This window comes from Peromyscus californicus, unplaced genomic scaffold (genome assembly GCF_007827085.1).
Source record: "Peromyscus californicus insignis strain IS unplaced genomic scaffold, ASM782708v3 Scaffold_10__1_contigs__length_136768540, whole genome shotgun sequence".
Classification (NCBI taxonomy): Eukaryota; Metazoa; Chordata; class Mammalia; order Rodentia; family Cricetidae; genus Peromyscus; species Peromyscus californicus.
Window position 1 is genome coordinate 23,929,740 of NW_026294391.1, and position 15,643 is coordinate 23,945,382.

The 15,643-nt window shown below is 41.7% G+C and overlaps 1 pseudogene; it reads left to right on the forward strand.

Moving 5' to 3' along the window:
• The first annotated feature begins 13,795 nt into the window (after positions 1–13,795).
• LOC128114000 (mitochondrial import receptor subunit TOM7 homolog) lies at positions 13,796–13,963 on the forward strand (annotated as a pseudogene).
• The last annotated feature ends 1,680 nt before the right edge of the window (positions 13,964–15,643 follow it).

The following is a 15,643-nucleotide window of genomic DNA, read 5'->3' on the forward strand; positions in this document are numbered from 1 at the left end:
TTCCCAGTTTGAATACAGTGCTTCCATGGAGATCAGATGAATAGAGCATTGGCTCTTCAATCTGGCTGAACATCAGAATCATACTTTTTAAACTAAGGATTACCACATCCCACACAGCCATGTGATAAACATTGCATTTTCTTAGACTTTCTGTTCTTAAGTAACAGGATTTCATTGGGCCAAAGAACAACTTTGGCCTACTTCCTCATAAGGTTTGTGACGAGGAACAGCCAGCCACAATGGCTCTCTCTCAAATATTAACTTTCCTTGTTTAGAGAATCTATCAGGAAAGAGAGTCATCATACTACAAAAACTGTATTGATTTTCATTCGAATGGATTAGCTTTTATGCTACTGGGAGGCCTTTCCAGTCCAACACAACTCCACCAACAGCTCTCACAGTTCACACATTCTGAAGGGGTTGTGCACACTAAATAGCTTTGCTAGCATCCTCCGTGAGCTTTTAGGTTGTAGAGTCCTTCATTCTTCCTCCTACTGGAACTAAATCAATTTCAGTTAGAATTAACATTTGGAACAAGTGCTTGCTATATACCTCTGTGTGCATTTCCCACTAATCAGTAGCTACAGTGGAGGTCCCTTCAACTTTGTAGATACTTGGAACCTGCTTGCCTCCACCACAAATGTATTATACAATAGCTGCCTTTGTGCTGAAAAAAAAAGTTTTCCTGAATGACATTTGGAACAGTCTGAAGGCAGAGGTTATGCCTGAAATATGTTTACATTTCCTTTAGGAAATGTCAATGTTCTTTAGTGAGTATACCTTCAAAATGCAAAACACAAATGCGATTAAGCCCTCTAACTAACTAATTGACTGACTTACAGATAAGGAAGTTGAGGCCCAGGACATTAGAGTGACTCATGAAAAGAAAAACAGGTAACTAAGTGAGGTTGTGGACTAGCATAGGTCCTGGGCTCTTTTTTGCTTGCTCCACCAGGGTAGGTAAATGGCCAGCAACACAAAGTAAAAGCCCCTCCCCCATTGAAATCTTGAAAGGTGTGTTTTGGGAAGGTTGGAATGTCCTAGCCAAGGAAAAGAGGAGTGGCCCCATCAGTAAGCTGAGGACTAACTCTGCTTTTCTGAGTCAGGCACGATCTCAGTGACCAAACACTTTCACAAACAGGGGTACACTGACACTGGGGGAGTCATAGCGTTTGGATAAATTAGGTGATCGAGTACTTTTTGGCGCAAGCTACTACAAGTCCAAACACTTGGCCTCACCCCAGTCACAGATATCACATTAAGAATTAGCAGTATAAGCCTTCTCGTGGTGTCCTTGTCCCCTCTGGCTCACACAATCAACTAACCTGGGCTCCCAGAGACTGAACCTACAACCAGGGAGCCTGCATGAGACTGACCTAAGCCCTCTACATATATGTTACAATTGTATGACTTGGTCCTCTTGTGGGACTCCTAACAGTGGGAACAAGAGTTGTCTCCAACTCTTTTACTGGCTTTTGGGACCCTACTTCTCATATTGAGTCACCTTGCCTAGCCTTAATACATGGGGAGGTGCTTAGTCTTACTGCAACTTGATATGCCATGTTTTGTTGACACTCATAAAAGATCCTGCCCTTTCCTGGATACAGAGAGAAGAGGTGACTGGAGAGAGGAGAGAATGGAGGCGAGGGACTGGGAGGGGAGGATTGCGGGGTAGGCTGTGGCTGGGATGTAAAATAAATAGATGAATGCACGCCTTTAATCCTAACACTCAGGAGGCAGAGCCAGGCGAATCTCTGTGAGTTCGAGGTCAGCCTGGGCTACCAAGTGAGTTCCAGGAGAGGCGTAAAGCTACACAGAGAAACCCTGTCTCGAAAAAAAAAAAAAAAAAAAAAAAAGAATTAGCTGTAACCAGTAGTGGTGGTGTACACCTTTAATCCCAGCACTCAGGAGGCAGAGGCAGGCAGATCTGTGAGTTCGAGGCCAGCCTGGTCTACAGAGTGAATTCCAGAACAACCAGAGCTGCACAGAGAAACCCTGCCTCAGAAAAAAAAAAAAAAGAATTAACAGTAAATAGTAACAAGGAAGATTTCCATTCCATTGGTTGCACTTGACAATACTTACATTCCTTTAGCAAGACGTCATCAGAAGGTTTCTCCTGCAAACTGATGTCCATCTCGTTCTTATTTGCTATCCTTGAATCCAAGCGCACCTTGGAGCATCTCAGTGTTATTGCTGCCACTGCTGTTTCTATCACTGGTGGATGCTGGGACTCTAAGCTCCCAACCAGGCTTTCACCCAGCTAAATTAGCCCAGAGTTAGATCTAAGAGAAATACCCTACGAGGAAGGGGCTACAAGCACAGCCACAACTCAGTTCCAGTGAACCCAGGTACTGTGGAACATAAAAGGCTACTTATTAGCCAAATTTCAGGGAGGAAGAAAACAAAACAGTGACCAAATCTGTAAGTTTGTTCTTTGGCGATGGCTTCTAAAGCCATGATAACCTTCCTCACTCCAAAGCAATACTTGGGGAGTGGTGTGGTGGGGGAAGGTTGGGGATTCAGAGGCCCTGCTTAGAGCAAGTGTGACTTCTTTGGTCTCATGCGCCTACAAAACTCTTCAAGCTCAATTGCAAATGAGTCAGCAGAGTGTTCTGGAACAACCAAGGAGAGGATGTTGCCTTTAGGAGACTATTTATTTGGTTGCTACATAATACTCTAGGTTAATTAGGAGCAAGAATGAGAGAAGCTATTTGGAAAAAGTGATAGCAGCTTGAAAGCCTCACCCACCCCTGAGCTAATGCAGGAAGAAGCGTTCCAGCTCTGTGCGATTCATTATATTGAGGAGGTGTAAGAAAGTGACATCAACCAAATATTATTACAAAATCTTTGATCGTATTGGCCCAGATATCAGTCTTATAAAGTCAAGATTACAGAAAAAAAAGAATTGGCTCAACATTTGAATCAACCCTTCATATTTCAAAGTATCATTTATGTCCAATGTGGCTCCAGAATGTTATGTGTATCAAGAGCAAACTCTTGCCAACATACAAATTAACATGGCTTAGAAACATCTTTTCTCATTTTCTGAATCTTTCTACACATGGCAAAATGACAAGGGTGGGGGGTAAATCCTTTCAATATGCTCAGTAAACTGGGTTTATAGCGATGCTTATATTGATTCCTTAAGAAACCTCGGTCACAAAGAGAGAAAACGATTGGAGCAGAGAGGAAGGGAGCCTTTGCTTTTGGAAATCTACCTGTCTTCATACAACAACCTTAATGCTGTTCCTGAGACTATTTCATCTCTCTCCTTGGTCATCAGTTGCCTCAATTATATTAGTCCTTTCCCTTCAGTATTTATACATCCTCCCATATTCAACACCAGCTTAACCTTATTTCATCTGTTCTCCTTCCTCCAAACTGTTTTGAAGCACTTTCCAGACTTTATGTTCTTTTATCCACAAATAGTTAATTATATATGTCTGAAAGACAATAGTCTTTTTTTTTTAATCCAACCAGGCTGGGAATACAGTTGAGTGGTAACATGTTTCCTTCACATGTATGAGGCCCTGAGTTCCAGTCTATCCTAATTAGATAACTATTCTAATTAGTTTCTATAGCTGTGAAAAGACACCATGACCACAGCAACTCTTAATAAGGAAACACTCAACTGGGGTTGGCTTTCAGTTCAGAGGTTTAGTCCATAATGGTCATGGTGGGAAACACGGTGGTGTGCAGGCAGACACGATGCTGGAGAACAGGCAGCAGGAAGAGAAAGACACTGGGCTTGGCCTGAGCTTCTGAAACCTAAAAGCCCACCCCCAGTGTCACTTCCTTCAACAAGGCCACACCTACTCCAACAAGGCCACACCTCCTAATAGCGCTACTCCTTATGAGCCTATGGGGACATTTTCATTCAAATCACCATACATGCCCAGTACCAGATATGTGTATAAATGTACAAGTATGTATATATTTTATACATACATACATACAGAAAACCATAATGTATTTATTAAAACTAAAATATTAGCATTTTTGTCAAAGTCCACTTAATGACTCTATATTTCTCACTAGAAAACATAGTATAAACTAGCCAGGTAGAAAAAAAAAAAGATTGCTTGGTCCTTTACTTTGGCCACTTGTTTGTCATGTATCACATGCCCTCATAAGGAGGGTGTGCCCATTCCTGTTCTCTCACTAGATATTGCATGGTGTCTGGACATGAGAAAAAAACAGGAGTGGTATCCCTCTTCAATGCTGTGCTGGAAGCACTGAACCCTAGAGGCTGCATTCACACAAGGATGTTTGGGGGTTACTTATTTGGTTTGTAAGAGATATTCTGATAACCTTCATTGTGAAGGCTTACAACAACAGATCACTCCTTCAAAATTGACTCCACAGGTGCAAGGACAGGGAATATTGTGGATGAAACAGGCTTTCTAGAAATGTCTTAGCTTCATTGGAAAAGAAATCAGACTGTCTCAGGAAAACTATGCCAGAGGTGTGCACACCTCCCTAGCCCAACACTTGCTTCTATGATTGGCCCTAATTGAGTCTTAAAAAACAATAGCCCACAGGCCACATGCTGACCAGGATAGCTAAGAATGAGCATCCAAACTGAACTGTAAACTTATTGAAAACACTATGATGCTTAAAATTTATTTCCGCAGCTCCATTGAACCATACTCAAGAAGGAACTCTGTAGATGACAAATGTTGTATAAAAACATCAAAAGGATGAGCATATGTGGAACTTAAACCAAAGAAATAACCTAAAGGCTCTTGCATTTGTTTTATGTGTGTTGGTTCTGTTTGCTCTTTAGAGAGTTTGAAAAACTGCACCAGGAACTTACAGGTTACGTCGTCAGAAGAGCAGTGAAGGAGAAGGGGCAGACCCCAGTTTCCAAGACACTCAACAAACTTAGATCCAAACTGGATTATCTTGTAGAACAAGCAATCCTCAAGCCTTCTGCCAGTCCACGACTTCCAGCTGGTGCTAGAATTTAGCCAAAGTAAAAGATTATCCAACAGTTAAGAGTACTGCTTGTTCTTCCAGAGGACCCGGGTTCAATTCCCAGTGCCCACAAGACAGCTCACAGCCATCTTAACTCCAGCTGCAGGGAATTCAAAGCCCTCTTCTGGCCTCCAGAGGCACAAGCCAACAAGTACTGTACATACACACATTCAGGCAAAACACCCATATACATAAAATAAAATAAAATAAAATAAAATAAAATAAAATAAAATAAAATGAAGAGCAACCTGAGCACCTGCAATCCCATGCCTTTGAGATCTCCTTTACAGAGAACAGGACCATCCAGATTTTCCCCTGAGCATGGCAGCAGCATAAGCAATCGATTCCAAATAGAGTTGGGCTCTTTAGCCTTGGCACCACTGACATATGGAGCCAGACAGTACCTTTCTGAGCCTGCCCTATGCCCTGTAGGTTGTCTGCACTGTCCCTGGCTTCTATCCATTGTATGGCGGGAACATTCTCTCTCCACAAGGTATGAAAACAAACACGTCTCCAGACATCGTCAGATGATCTCCCTCTAGTGTGGGGCCTGACAAAATGAATCCTAGTTAATCACCACTGAAATACAGTGCTGTTAACTGTGTGAAACATAAGATAGCGAATGAATACAAAAATAGAGTAAATTAGGTACAAGTCTTCAAGGAAACCACTGTCATTGTGCCATCGTTACTGGAAACTAAAAAAACGCAGAAATAATAACTACACATTAAATAATAAATGAAAGCTACCTTCATATTGAAATTGTCCCTGAGGACCTGAAACATTTGTGTGTCAATTCCATCCTTTCACCTGTAATCTGAGTGATAGAAAAAGAGACTTTTCACAGTGTATTCTGTGGTTTACTGATGAGAATGTTCCCTAGCTTGGGGCTATCGTTGCCATGCTCCAGCTCTCAGCTGGCAGTCTTTGTCAACCACACCCCCAAATCTTCACATTGTCTCAACTTGTGTTTGGAACTATAGGAAGGTTAATCTCAGAGCCAAAAGTAAGGCAGTCTCACCAGAGGAGATGAATGCAGGCCTAGACCCTTGAGACCAGTCAACTTGAATGTCTGTGGCTTCAAGTGCTCATAAGCATAGAGAAGAAGAGGCTTTTAAATGATATTCAACTCACCAGAGGCCTGGTCATGTTTTTTATTGCTAGAGATTGTAAAGAAGCCAAAGTGAATTCAAGAGTGCTGTAGAAACGCAGTTATGAGCCTGCACTGTTGTGTGAATATTGAAGACAATGAAGTTATATGTGTGTGTGCATGTAAAATGGTCATTATGTGCATGCATACACACGCATATGCATATGGAGTATCAATTAATCTCTGTAAGTACCTAAGGCAATGGCAGTGATGGGGGTAGTTTAAAAACATTAACTACAAATTGAAGCCGAGACGCTGATCAGAGAAAAATGATCTGTAATCCTGAGAAAGAACCATCTGTCATGGCTGGAGGCTCAAGCAGAGAAGAGATAAGTGGAGAGGCCTCAGGAACAGATGGAGTGGCTTGAACCCCCACACAGAGCAGAGGGTACAACAGCTGGGACAGATTCATCCAGATGGATGACTATGACGTCATGTTTCAGATTATACCCAAGTGAGTGGCTGAAAGCTCCAAGGAAGTCCAGGCCAACATGGAGGCACTTCACAGAGGTTGTCCACCTCAGAATTCCATGAGGATGAAAATACAGCCCCACCACACCTTGCTGACCTTTCTAGAATGAGTAGGAGGAAGGATGGAGCCTCTCCATCCCTTCTTTGCTCTTTGTTTCTGGACTAAATACATAGAAATAAGGAGAGAAATTGAGACTATTGGCTTATGTCTTTATTCTGTTCTATTGTTTGCTCTCTAAATTACATGATGAAAGAAATCATTCAGAATTTTCATGCATAAATCCAATGAAGTGATTTCACAGGCCAAGATTCGGGAAAAGGGAGTGCTCTGAAGGTTAACTTAATCTAATCTTCCTTCTAGTAATCCTGCACGAACTTCAAACAACACATCAGAAGCTGGTGCTCCTTTCAAATAAGAAACCCTAGTGCCTAGTTCAGGTAAGCCATGGAGTCTTGTAAAATTAATAAACTCACAGATTCCATCTTCTTAGAGACTTCTTTGTTCCCATTGTGTTGTCTTTGTTCTTGTGTTTTCCAACACTTGCTTGGTATGTTACGACAATCTCTTCTAGGTCTGTTCTCATTTTTAAAATTTTTCTTTTGTGCTCCCGTGATATTTTATTTGTGCTGAAATGTGGTGATATTTTATTTGTATGTTAATAAATAAAGTTTGCCTGGAGGTCAGAGGTAATGGCAAGTCATTAACACAAAAGTCAGGCAGTGGTAGCACACACCCTTAATCCGATCATGTGGCAGGCAAGGTCTCTGTGTGTTCAAGGACACACTAGGGAACAGCAAAGCATGATAACACACGCCTTTAATCTCAGTACCAACCATAGAGAGCTGGAGGTCTGTACAGACAGGCAGTAACAAGAAAGTGAGGTAGCTTGGCTAAGAGCCAATGAGAGGGCAGAACAGCAAGGCAATAAAAGTCTGGGTAGACAGGAAGTAGCTCTCCTGGGAAGCCATGGCGGCATGGTGAGTTAAGGCTAGGTGGTGGCTCTCACTATTTCCCTGATCTCTAAGGCTTTCACCCCTATATTTGGCTCTGTGTTTCTTATTTAATAAGACCATTTAGAAATTTGTCTACAGAATTCTATTCATAGCTTCCTTTTAGAAAACTGGAGTCTGGGTCTGGTTATGTAGCTCAGTTGATAGAGCACTTGTCTAGCATGCACCAAGCCCTAGATTCAGTCCTCTTCTGGCTGAAGTTTCTGTGGCATCTCTAAGAGAACTTGAGCCATCTTAAAATGACAGGTATTTCCCTGCATGTTCTTAGAGGCTCTATGATTTTAACATTTATATGTAGGTCAATTATTCATCTTAAATTAACTATTTGCATGTGATATGAGATAAGTGTCAACGTTTTCTTTTTTACGTACATCCAGGAACTGGGACTATAGCTCAGTTGGTAGTACGCTTGCGCAGCAGGCATTAAGCCCTGACTTCAGTTCCCAGCACTGCACAAACTGGAAGTAGTGGTATATACCTTTAATCCCTGCACTAGAGACATAAAGGCAGGAGGATCAGAAGTTCAAAGTCATCCCAAACGACATTGAGTTCAAGGCCAGTCTATGCTACGTGAGCTCCTGTCTCAAAACAAATCTGTTCGTATTATTTTTCTGTCTACAAGTATTGTATGACTAACTATTCTCAAAGGTTTTCAAATGTTGGATATTTTCCTTTTTCTTTTTGTTTTAACCTGACAGAGGACAAATGAAAATTATCGGGACAATACAATCTTACATATGTAGCCAGATTTTAACAAAACTTTTTTTTTTTTTTGAGGAAAATCACATCAGCACAGTGAGTCATGGTGCTTCATTCCAAGCTGTGGTGTAGATTACAGAGGCAAAGCCATGTACACAGTTACTTTTTTGCTGAATAGAACACATCACCTCTCATAAAAGGATATGTGTTGGTATTAATATAAATGTTTTCTCTTTGATCAATGAAGACATTAAGAGAAGCCAGGTGACAGCATACGGTACTATTTTTTATAATTCCTCTGGGTCTTTCATAGTCATAGTAGAGACAAACCGTTTGGTCATGTTTGAGGCACAGATTCTATTCAACCAGTATATGAATTAGGATTGTGTTTTTTGCCTTGGAAAAACTTTAGTGTGGGTTGTTTGCTATTGCGGAAAATCCTAACACCACTAGCTTTCAATATCTCACAGTTGCCCCAACAGGCATTGGTAACGATGGCATTCTTGGTAATCCTACAAGAGGCCCGGGAAGTTACTACCTTCTGCTCCAGCTGTACACAGAGTAAAACTGCATTCTAGTTGTTGTAATTTATCTCTTTCTTTCTCTTTCACATACCATAGCAACAACATTATCTGGGATTTAAAAGATTGTATAGTTAGGTTTTTAATATTCATGTTTAATTATGTGAAGGTTGGGATGCGTGTACGTGCTCCGGGAAGCCAGCGACATCAGATGCCCTGAAGCTGGAGTTACAAAGGGTTGTGAGCTAGCTGACCAGTGAGAGCTGGGAACTGAACTCAGGCTCTCTGGAAGAGCAACAAATGCTCTTACCCACTGAACGATGTCTCCAGGCTCTAGAGATAGCTTTTGATTATATATACATTTCATTTCATGATAGAAAAGCAATTGTTACAAAATAAGTTATTAAAAGGGAGCAATAAGTGTGATGAGGATGGGGATCTGGCTTAAATTTCTTTAAAGTACTAGAACCTAAGTTTCTTGAAAGAAAGTTGAGAATGAAAATTTCATTTTTTTCACTTTTCATTCAGGCTGTGGTCTCCTTTCTTAGCGTCACTGGAGGTTCTAGCTCAGCTTAACTTGAGGCAAAGCTACCCAACCTCGGGATTTTTTGAACCAAGTAAGTCTTTTTGGAGGCAGGAGTGAACTGTAGGAGGTTCAGCAATATCACTGGCTTATCTACTAAATGCCAGCAGTAACCCACCCCCCAAAGTTGAAACAACTGGATATATCTCCAAATGACCCCTGGTGGGGTAAAATTGCCCCCATTTGAGAACTTCTGACTTAAGGCAGCTTTAATCTGGAGTTCATTTCAGGGTCCAAGTTCTAACAATATTTCTCAAAACACAATTTCCACATCAAAGAAAAATTATGAGATTCTCCTCGAGGGTACAGTCAGGAAGTGTAAACCAGAATGCAGACAAGTCAAGTTATGGGCAAATGTACAAATTCAAATGCTACAAAAACCTCGATCTCAACTCAGTCTACGAGCAATGTGTGACTGCAATTTAACCTCACTGACCTTCAGATCGTCATCAGCAAACTGAGTGAGAATCATGTCACAACCAGAGTTCTCATGAAGATGAATTATGATCCTGTGTTCAAGGAGCTCACAGAGCCATAGGCTTTACTTATCTCTGTAATGCCTTCTTATCCTAATCCTAGCTGGGTGCATACAGCATGTGGGAACTGAGGAGACATCCCTGGCAAATGCTTTGAACTATTGCTGTGGATGGCCTGCAGCTCAACCCAGCTGCCATCCTTATCATGGGCTTAACTGCGACTTCAGCCCTTTGAGTGTGGAAGCCCAGACTCCTTCTTTCCTGTTCCCTTCCTTTCAACTGATCACTATAACCCCAGGGATCAAAGACCAAAAAGAAAAAATAGAGATGGATGTAGTTCAGGGATAGAGAATTTATTAGCTTTTACAAAGCCCTAGATCAAAGCCCCAGAATCACAGAGATAGAAGGGAAGAGAGGAGAGAGAGAAAGATGGAGGGAAGGAAAAGAAAGGGTGAGAGAAAGGAGGGGGTGAGGGGAGATGGAGAAAGAGAGAATGAGTCACAGACATTTGGATTAATAACTTGAGCAACTACAGGCCCAGTTCTTCCATAAGACATCTTCTACAGGAAGCCTCTACCCCACCCCATCTCATTTCCATGGGCAGAACTTACAGCTATCAAGTCTAAAGAGGTAAGTCACTTGGCCAATGTCACCCAGTGTGATCAAAGTACATGCTTCAACAGACAGGATGTGCCAACTCAGGACGTTTGGGACATTATAAATTTTAAAAAGCTACAGTTACCTACCTATCTCAGTGTTTTTGTTGTCTTACTAAGAATGTGTAAAAACACAATGAAAATACACATTAGGAATTCTTGGGGAGGGGGGCATCACCAAAGTTCGTTCATCTTGAGTGTGTGTGTGTGTGTGTGTGTGTGTGTGTGTGTGTGTAACTTTGGAGACACACACCAGAGAGGAAATTAAGAAGAAAAATATTCCTTGTACCTGTATTGATTCATCATTAAGTTACTAACAACCACAAAAAACCAATATTCCATTTTGTAACACTTTGTTTAATACTTAAGCTGCCCAACTTCCAAAGAAAAATGATTTGGAAAATACTCTACTCAGAATTATTGCATTCTCTTCAATTATGGGCTTATCCATGTTTTAGGTAGCTAGGAATTCTGCACAACAGTAATAGAAAAGTGGTTATTCATAATGATCCATACAACGTTTTCCACTGCCTACCTCAAGAAAGAACAAAGGAAATCAAGGCATACTAGATTTGTCATAGAGTTAGCAAAGCCAGTACTGACCAAGAATGATTGCAGCTATTTACCAAGGGGAACAAGACATTGGAGGTTCCTCAACAAAACAAGGTAGACCCATTTACCTCGTGGACTTGGAGCATCTTGGGGCTTACTAGAGGAATCATGTACTGGCGAGGCAAACAAAAAAAAGCAAAAAAACACAAAACCATGAGAAAACACTATACCTATACTTGTCAATGAGGAGCCTGAGATTTTGAGTGAAGGGAACATTCATTCAAAAAGTAGCAGACCCAAGAGAGCAGGAGTGTCAAGCTTCTATTTGACTTCACATCACTGGTTCTTTCCTTGCAGTACCTTTCCTTGGGCAGAATTCTGAGGGTCCTTTGACAGTGGTACCAAGAGAAGAGAAGTGCGCCTGGGGCGTCTGTTCAGTTAATGTCCCCAGATGGTGCTTATCAAATCCATGACATGACATAAAGCCACAAACACCCCTTTCCTTCCCATTCACTGGCTCCAAAGGTCTTTGAAAATAGAGGTCAGCCACTTTTGTCCTGCTAGGCTCTCTTCTGCTTACTTCAAAGGAGGTAGAGTTCAAAGGGAAAAGGCAATGCGCAGGCCCATTGTTCAGGCGTGGGCTGGCTGCATTCCCAAGGCCTCAAGGGAACTGGGGTTGAGGACCATGTCCACTTGATTAGATCTTCAACCAGCCTTTCATGAGGCAATTCTCTCATTCAGGAGGAAGAACAGAATCTTTCTCCCCACACTCAATATATCATGCCTAGTCCCTTCTGGATGCCTTGCTTTCCTCCCGGCTGCGATGCTTAGTAAGTTACTGGATATTTATGAAGAGATTCCCCAAGGCTTTTAATACCCCCCACATTTGTGTGCACTGCTAAAGCATGATACTTCTTTTTCTTCAGCTTTAAATCATGCAACTGGTTCTTACATCCCAGCCCTGTTACAGGATTAACTGTAATTCTTTATTAAGCGAGTTGGAGATTCTGGGTGTACTTAGTTCCTTAGGGAATTTCTGCCACAGAAAACTCACAGCAGCCAAATAGTGTCCCCCACCACCACCATGCAAATTATTTCAAGCAAAAGTCCTTCAGACTTAACAGAAAAGAACTAAAGAGGCAAACGGTACATCCACTATCAATAAGGGAGTCTCAGAGGCCGGTGTCTCTAGAGCCTTTTTTCCTTTATTGTGAATGAGAGCAGGAAGATCTTCAGACTCTGGAGTATGATTATTGGGCTCAAATAATGACACTCTGAGTGCCTGTATATGTTATCCTTGAAACAAATCCCCCACTCACATTAATAAGCATTGAGTACCTCACTGCCTGGGGGATGAAGAGTCAGGAGCAGCTTCAATAAGTGGCTCTGGATTTTCATGAGGTTACAGTCAAGATGTTAGCTGAATCTCTGTTCATCTGAAAGCTTGACTGGGGTTCAGGGATTTACTGCCAGCATGGCTACCTCACAGTTGTTGACAGGTCTCAGTTTCTCACCTGTCCATAATGCTGCTTGAGTGTCATAAGGAAAATTAGTAATCTAGTTCCCAAAGTCACACAACATCACTGCTGTCATAGTCTTTGAGATAGAAGTGAGTCACTGTTTGCCCCAAGCTCAAGAGGAAAATGAGATTCTATCCTTTAAAAGTGGGGAGTTCGAAATAATTCATGGGCTTATTTTAAACCATATGCTTAAGTGATCTACCAATCAGCTTTCGTATACTATTCCATATCAGCTCGAAACCAGCCAAACCCAAGTGATCATGAACACAAAAGTACAGCCCCAGCTAAAGCATTCTGAGACACTGGATAGAAGAAATCTAAAACAGTGTATGCGCCTTGCCCTGCTTCTTCATTCCCTTTTAATGTGTTTTCACTGGAATGGAGCAACATGGATATACTTAATGAGGTCACTGCTTTAGGAACAAACTGTCTGTTTAATTGAGTTGTAGAGGACAGATGTAAGCTGACACTTAGAAACGCTCATTAAAAAATAATTTTCTTGTACCTCAGACCTGAAGCAAAAACCATGGAGGTTAATACTAAGTTTTATATATAGAATCACATTTTGGGGCAACTAGATCATCTACTTTTTAGAGCTGTATTTCTTTGTTTATGTTACTTTTTCTGAAAATGAAATTGTGAAAAGTTTTAAAGCTTCAGGAAACTGAAAGAATGGCACAGTAAACACTGGCATATCCCCAGATTCAATTTTTACCATATTTGCTCAGGTATTCTCCTCCCACCCTCCACTCTCTCCCTTCTCTCTCTCTCTCTCTCCCTCCCTCTCTCTCTCCCTCTCTCCCTCACTCCCTCCCTCTCTCTCCCCCCTCTCTCACACAGACACACACACACACACACACACACACACACACACACACACACACACACACACACAAGCATAACTCCATACAGAGCATTGCTTTGTGGCTGTTGCTCACCCATTTGAAAGTAAGTTGAAAACATTGTGACACTTCAGTCATAAATACAGTTCCCCCAAACAAGAAATCCTCCTATCTAACCTAATACCTTCCATAGCTGGGAGAATTAGCAGCAATTAAACTAAACTGTCAAAGGGGCCCAAAAGCCAGCTTACATGTACATTTAAGCTTAAGACACGCTAACTAGAAAAGTGAGGGAGGAAGAGTGAAGGACTCTTCCCAACACTGTCCAGCCACCACCATGTGGGAGCTGAGCAAAGAAAGACGTCTGAGGCTTCAGCAGCTTTTCAGCGATGTCCAGTTTGCCATCTGCTAGGGATTTACTCCCCTTGTGATTTACCTGGGATTTATGGGCGGTGGAGATCCTGGAATGCCTGACCTATCCATTTTAAGCCTACTTTGGAGATAAAGGACTGTTTGGTCATCTGGATTTGGAAACAATTCAACATGGATGGTGTGTACCCTGGCTGCATGAGATAGGAGACATTGTTTGGATGAACCCGTGTTAGAGTGGAATCGCTACTGTAGACTATCAAAAGAACTATTTTTAAAGCGTTTCATAAAAAGAATGGAAATTAGAGATCATAACTGCCTGAACAAAATAAGAAACTACATCCAAAGACTAGAGAGATGGCTTAGTGGCTAATATCACTGGCTTCTCTTTTACAGAAGACCCAGGTTTGAGTACCAGTACCCACATGATGGCTCAAAACAATCTCAAATTCCATTTTCAGGGTATCTGATGCCTTCTCATGGAATCCTGGAGCACCAGGAATACAAGTGGAACCCAGACATGCATGTAGGCAAAACAGATACACAGAAAATAAAATAAAATTTTAAAAAGGAAACCGCCACCATATTGATATTATTAAATAAGTAAGTTGGGAAAAGAGGAAAAGCCTTGTCCTTATAGGAAATCTACCATTAAATAGGAGGGACAATGAAAGAATGACTTCTAAACTCTCCTAAGATATCTTTCCCCAAGAAGCCTCCACAAGCCAAAGACAAGTGAACATGGCTGTTTTCACGCTGTGAGAAATGGAGGTGTTTGCTATCAAAGGCAGTACGGTAAGGCCCCGCCCGTATTTCTTGAATCCCCTGTGAGCCGATTAACCAGTCTTATCAGATTGCGCAGTTGAGCTTCTACCTATGGGATGAGATACAGGCAGCACGTACACAAGTGAGAGAGGCAGAAGCCATTTGGGCCAGTGTGTTCACTAGCCTGCATTTGTGCCCTCGGGTGACACCAACATTATTCTCTCCCTAGCAATGTTCCTAAGTAACTTGACTAGCTCATCTCTGACCAGGTCATGCTTCTACTCGGCTTGCCGTTTTAAAATGCAGAATTTATTGCTACTATTTAGATACAGGAACACCAACAGATCAGGAGCATACCTTAACTGATCACACTGAGCATACTTCTGAAGAGGAAAGGACCTAGGATCAAAGCCACACAGCAAGGAAAGGCCAATGCAGGAGAGGGTTAGGATTTGAGCTTTAGAGTGGCCCTTTTGTATATGAAAGATATACTTGTAGGCCAGTGATTGCTGGTGATTGGATAGTCCTGGAAAGTGCTTTCTCTCCCAAGGCCACCAAGGAACTAAGATGTCAAAGAAGCTGCAATACCTAGTGAATATGCACACACAGAATATGGAACTACTTATTTAATTTTCCAAGGTGACTCACTTGTGTGGCTGGTGGCCTGACATCTCAAGTCTTTTCCAGATGGACTTTTCCAAGGGTCTTAAAAGTCTCCCATTTCTGTGATTAGGGTCTCTCAGTGGTAGAGTACTTTTCCATTATACCAAAGTCTTAGGTTTTATCTCTGGTACCTTCAAACAGACTAAAACATCTCCCAATTCTGAACAAAAAGATGTTAGCCACTAAGTTAAGGCAGGAACCTTTAGGCCAAACTTCTCTATTAGTGCATATTAGAAGCATCCCTTCCTTTTCTTTCAACTTTTTGGGGGAAACTGAGCATGCCCAGAGGTGTTCCTGTCTACCATTTTTATGACAAAAATTGAGCATGCCCAGAGGTGTTCCTTTCCACCATTTTAGCATTTTGAACATATGATCCATGACCTTGACT